The following is a 6,000-nucleotide window of genomic DNA, read 5'->3' as shown; positions in this document are numbered from 1 at the left end:
CAGCAAAATATTTTTTATCTGGGAAAAAAAAAAATACAAATCAGGGGCTACAATAAGAGATGAAGTTCTGAGGGGAAGATGGAAAGCCAGGATGCCACTTTGGATGCCAAGCAAGTTAATTTAGTGTCACCTCAGCTGCCACAGTGACACAGGGCTGAAGGCCTGAGGGGTGACATCTTTATTGGCCACCCCAGGAAAAAACACTCCACGGATAAGGGGGGACAAAGGGGCCCTGAAATTTCCACAGCCAGAAGGTTCAAGGGTCAGTTTTCCAGCAGCTCTGTCAGTGCCACGTTCCCAGGGAATGCCCGTGGAGATGGGATTCATCTTCTGGAGGAGTTCTGGCTGAGATTTGGGTTGGAAAGCTCCCTCCTGGGAGGATTGCAATGCCCATCCCAAGCAAGCATTCTCACTGCAGCAGGGAAAATGGGAACCCTGGGTTCCTCCATCCTACTGAAGACAATTCCCTTTGTTATTAATGTCCATAATTACTTCTATTTCTTTCTCATGACTGGTCAATTGTCTAATAAGATTTTTTACTCAGGATTAAATCAAGAACAAAAAAAGAGATTTGGACAACAGAGGAGCTGATTTTTCTGCTGAAAAGCATTTTAGGGCCATGGAGCTGCTGCAGGGCTGGAGCCCCTCTGGAGCCAGGCTGGGACACCTGGGGGTGCTCACCTGGAGAGGAGAAGGATCCAGGGAGAGCTCAGAGCCCCTGGCAGGGCCTGAAGGGGCTCCAGGAGAGCTGGAGAGGGACTGGGGACAAGGGATGGAGGGACAGGACCCAGGGAATGGCTCCCAGTGCCAAGGTTGGTGTATTAAAGAAAATTCAATATTTTGAGGTGCCATGTTGTCCACAGTAATTTGTCTGCCCAGGAATGGGGAATCCACTGCACAAATATCTGCAGGGAACAACTACCTGGGAGGCAGCACTCAGGAAAGCAAGGGGAAAGAACAGGAATTAATGTTACAGAGGAGTTGCCAAGTATTCAAAACCCTCTTTTGCCTGAATTTGTGTCTTTATGTGGGCTTGAGAGACTGTCTAGGATGGCTTTGCTTGATTTGTTCCTTCTTTTATCCTTAAAATATCAGGAATGCCAATATTAGCCTGGTTTTCAACACCAGTCTCGAATTCTTTTTAAGCCAAGCCTTAAGGAGAGATGTTGGGTTTTCAGCAAAGCCTTCCTTCCTCTGAAATGTTAATTAGCATCTGAAGTGGAGAAATTAGGGAAAAAAGGCAAAAAGCAGCAAACCTTGATATTTCCCTCTCAACTTCCCTTTCAAGTCCAGAGTTTTCACTCCCTTTCTTCCTGAAACTTTATCTGCACACATTTTCTCAGCTTTTTGTAGATCCCACACCTCAGAGGTTTAAAATAAATACAGTTCAGCCCCTGGAAGCCTCTTTTCAGATACCAATATCTCCCCCATTATCTGCTCCCACATCAGGGAGCTGACAGAACCCTTCCTGAGATATCTAGAAATTAAATAAGCCAGACAACACAATTCTCAGTTTTCCCCTGATTTTTTCTCCATGAACATTTTTTTTGGTTAGGGTTGGGATTGAAAGTGTTTGAGACAGTGTTTTGTGTTTGGACTCAGATATGTATTATTTTTAATTTATATTACAGTTTTACAAATGGTGAGTTTCACAGTATTTTACTAATAAGTTATAAAATGGCTTAGGTTTTGTCTTTACAAGGTGTTTTAAGGAAAAACTGTCTAATTAAGAAATTATACTTAAATTATTTTTACTGTTAACTTAATAACTAATCACTCATGTCTTTTAATGTGGACTTTTTTGTTTAATTACAAAACACCAGCCAAATCCATGAGGAAAAAAGGGGAAGAAGGTGGTAAAGAAGAAGGACTAGCTTCTGCTTTAAAACTTTTCTCTTGTTTTACATATATTACTACATTTTAAAACTTTAAACTCTGAGTTTTTTATTATATGATATTCTACACTTTTAATGAAGCTACACACTTATAATCTTGCTGTTGAGATTTAAATTTGGGAGTTTTTTCTACAGCCTTGGGTCAAATGTAGGGTTCTCTAGAGGCTGTGTGCCTTTTAACACAGAAAGTTTAAAATTCTCAGCATCTAGGGTTCCACCACACCAGGAGAGGATTTCTGTTCCAGGGAGATGAGGCTGCTCTGGCCTAACTAATCCCAGCTCATCCAAACTGATCCCAGCTCAGAAAAGGGAATGGCACAGGGGCAGCTGGGCAGGCAGGAGCAGCCCAGGCCTGGCTGGAGCCCTTCCCACAGAGCCACACCTGCAGAAAGGCAGAGAAAATCTAAAAAAAAGACCTTACAGGATCAGACCTGCTCTCCTGGAGTCAGTGGCTGGCCTTGCCAAGGCAGCCCTTTGCAAGTTCCCTGGTGACAGCAATCCTGGTGTGAGCAGTTGGTGAATGTAATATTCTATTCCTGGGTGGAAAACACCCAGCTCCTGTAGAAACTGGTTTTAGATAGAAAAATGAGAACTGTGTCTCACAAACAACTTTCCCTGCACGTACACACTGGGGGCTTGAGTGACCAGTCAATCCAGGGAACAGCTGGTGATTAACCAACAAATTGGCAGGAAAGCTCCTGACCAACTGGAGTCCCACACGAGGGCTGTAGAACTGCCCAGAAGGAGTTTTGTGAATAAAGAAGGGGCTTTTCCCACCGTGGAGAGAGCAGAGCCTGAGGGATTTATTCCCCAAATTCATCCCGATCCAGACTCACTCCTGGGTGGAGCCCACGGGCAGCTCACACCACCTGGGCTCTGGAATTTGATTTCCCCCAAGTCTGTGCCCCAGACTCCCAGGGCTGGGGATCCCTGTGGGAAGGGCTGCCACCACCAACCACAGCCCCGGCCCTAGGAGAGGCTCACTGGGCATTCCCAGAGCCTGGAAACGCTGATCCAGACTGATGGCACAGGCTCAGCACGTCCCAGGGGTGGACACAGCCCCCAGGAGAGGGCTGGGATGTGTGGATGAGCCCAGGGGCTGCTGGAGGGGGCACAGCTTCCCCCAGATCCACTCTGCAGCTCACAGGGAGGACAATTCCATCTGGGATCTGCCCTCCCTCCTTCAGCTGGAGGGGCAGGACACAGGGAATGGCTCCCACTGCCAGAGGGCAGGGATGGATGGGAGATTGGGAATTGTTCCTGGCAGGGTGGGGAGCCCTGGCACAGGTGCCCAGAGCAGCTGGGGCTGCCCCTGGATCCCTGGCAGTACCCAGGGCCAGGCTGGAGCAGCACCAGGAGGTGTCCCTGCCATGGCAGGGGTGGCACTGGGATGAGCTTTAGGGTGCCTTCCCACCCAAACCATTCCAGGACTCCATGATCTCTGGGCCCTGCAGTAAATTCATCAGTCCCTGCTTGCTGCACATTTCAAAATCCCTTTTCCCTTGGTTTCTCTGGATGCACACCCTGCATTCCCACAGCCCCTGGGCAGCTCCAGCCCCACAAGCCCTGCACTGCTCCCTCAGGACACCCTCCCACCCCAAGCCCAGGATAAATGGCATTTTCCCCTTGGACAAAGGGAAGAGCCTGGCTGTGCTCTGTTTCACTCCTCATTTGCTGGGCCTGGATTAAGCGTGGAGATTATTGAACATGTGCTGGTGCTCAATTAATATTTCATTGCTGCTGGCTCCTGTGTGGGCTGCCTGTTCTCCTGGAGTGCTCCAGCACCATGGAAACGTTGGGAGAGATTTTCCCTTAATTGCATGAATGGTTGACAGACAACAGCACAGCACCATGGAATTAAACCCCGATGGCTGAGGAATTCTCAAGAGCTGCTGCTGGTGGCTTAATTTTGTTTTTAAACCTGGTGACATCTGCTCTTGCCCAGGAGACTTTGTGAGGTCCTTCATGTGATCAGGTAAGGAATCTGTGTGACAGGGAATGTGTATTCACCAGACTCACACAGGTGAGCCCCTGAAACTCAGGGAGAATTCCAGTCAGCAAAGAAAATAAAAACAAATTTTTTAAAATGATCAAAAACCAATAAATTCTCATTTCCTTTTAAATTGTACTTTTATGGCAATTTTAATTGCACAAATAACCACCCCTTGGCTTTAGGATTGCCAGGGAAAGAGTGGCTGAGCACCATTATCCTAACCCAGGCAGCTCTAAATCAGCTTTTTGTATTTCTCAGGTTAAAATTGCTCTGTGTCTTGTAGGACAGAGCCCTGGCAATCCCTGAGCATCACTATATAATGAAGCAGGTTTTTGTGAGCAGGGTTTGTGCTGCACGATTCACCAGACTGAGACTCCTTGGGATGCAGATTATCCCTGTTCCCAGAGCCAGCAGGGATCACATCAGGAATATCACTGAACTGCACCAAGTTTTTGCCATTTTATTAAAGCAGAGCTTGAAGTCTGACATCCCCAAAGCTGTGGCTGAGGCCCAGCCCCAAATTAAATATCAGCTTAAATCTAATTCAGACCCATTTACTGTTAAGGGCCCAGTGCTCCTCTAAAGTTTTCTTCGTGATTTAAACCTCACAAACTCCAAACTCTTTTCAAAATAATCCCTGATGATTTTAAACAGCACAGATGATAAAGGGGAGGTTGGAGAGCTGGGAGATCACTTGGTCATGGGCCCGCTTGTCTCAGTCTCTGCCAGAGCTCTCAAAGAGCCCTAATTTAAGAAAGCAAATTATATTAATTGCATTTATCATTATTATCATGAATGTGCCATCAGAAACTCCCAGTGACATTTGTTTTGGTTTGTTTTTAATGTGTTTAAATGAGCTGGATTTGAGCCCAATGCCAAGTCTGAACTGAGGTATTGCTGGGATCCTGAAAAATTCCAGTTCTGAGTTTACCAAATTGTCTCTGTGGCCACTTTTAAATACACAGCAGTAAAGCCTGGACCTACTCATGAGCTCAAACTTCCAGTGGTCAAAATCCAGGTTTGAGCTCCAAGCCCCACCCAAGCCGGCCTTGAGCACTCCTGGGGCTCGGGGACTCCATCCCTGGGGAACCCATTTGCTCCCCAGGACAGAGTCCTGATCCCAGGGCCTCGGAAGCTGAACTGCCCACATTTCTTCTAGGAAGGAAAGGTCAGAGCATTGCCCAGCGTTTAACTGGTGCTGAGATCAAGACTAAGTGAAGATAAGCCCAGCACTCGGTCCTGGAGCACAGGAATGTTTAACCCCCCCCGGCAGTCTCATCCAGCTGGGATTCCCAGCTGGGATTTCAGGAGAACTTTCTCAGCTCCTTAGCACAGCCCCATCCACAGCCAAGGTCGTGCCCTGCAGACATCACAGAATCCCGGGATCCCTGAGGCTGGAAAAGCCCTCCCAGCCCACCGAGTCCCAGCTGTGCCCAATCCCAACCCCCAGAGCTCTGAGTGCCATCTCCAGGGATGGGCACTCCAACCCTCCCTGGGCAGTCCCAGTGCCTGACCCCCTTTCCATGGGGAAATTCCTGCTGTGCCCACCCTGAGCTGCCCTGGTCCAGCCTGGGGCTGTTCCCTCTGCTCCTGTCCCTGTTCCCTGGAGCAGAGCCTGACGTGGGGCTGTCCCTTCCTGGCAGGAGCTGTGCAGAGCCACAAGGGCCCCCTGAGCCTCCTCTGCTCCAGGCTGAGCCCCTTCCCAGCTCCTCAGGGACTCTCCAGCCCCTTCCCAGCTCCATTCCCTGCCCTGGACACTCTCCAGCCTCTCAGGGTCTCTCATGAAGGGCTGACCCAATCCAGGGGCCAGTGGCCTCCTGCCCACCTGGGCACCCCTGGGCTCATGTCCAGCTGCTGCCACCTGCATCCCCAGGGCCTTTCCCAGCTTTCCAGCCTCCCTTTCCCAGCCTGGAGCATTCCAGGGGTTGTTGTCACCCACGTGCAGGACCCAGCCCTGGGCCCTGTTGACCCCTGGGTCCCACCTGGCCCAGTCCCCCTGCAGAGCTTCCCACAGCTCCAGCAGATCCACACTCCCACCCAAAACAGAGACTAACCCTGCTGGGGGTGGTGAGCAGCCCATGGAGATCCCTGACAGGGGTTTATTCCCCAAAC

Source organism: Haemorhous mexicanus, chromosome 9 (assembly GCF_027477595.1).
Source record: "Haemorhous mexicanus isolate bHaeMex1 chromosome 9, bHaeMex1.pri, whole genome shotgun sequence".
Lineage (NCBI taxonomy): Eukaryota > Metazoa > Chordata > Aves > Passeriformes > Fringillidae > Haemorhous > Haemorhous mexicanus.
This window is presented reverse-complemented; position numbering follows the sequence as displayed.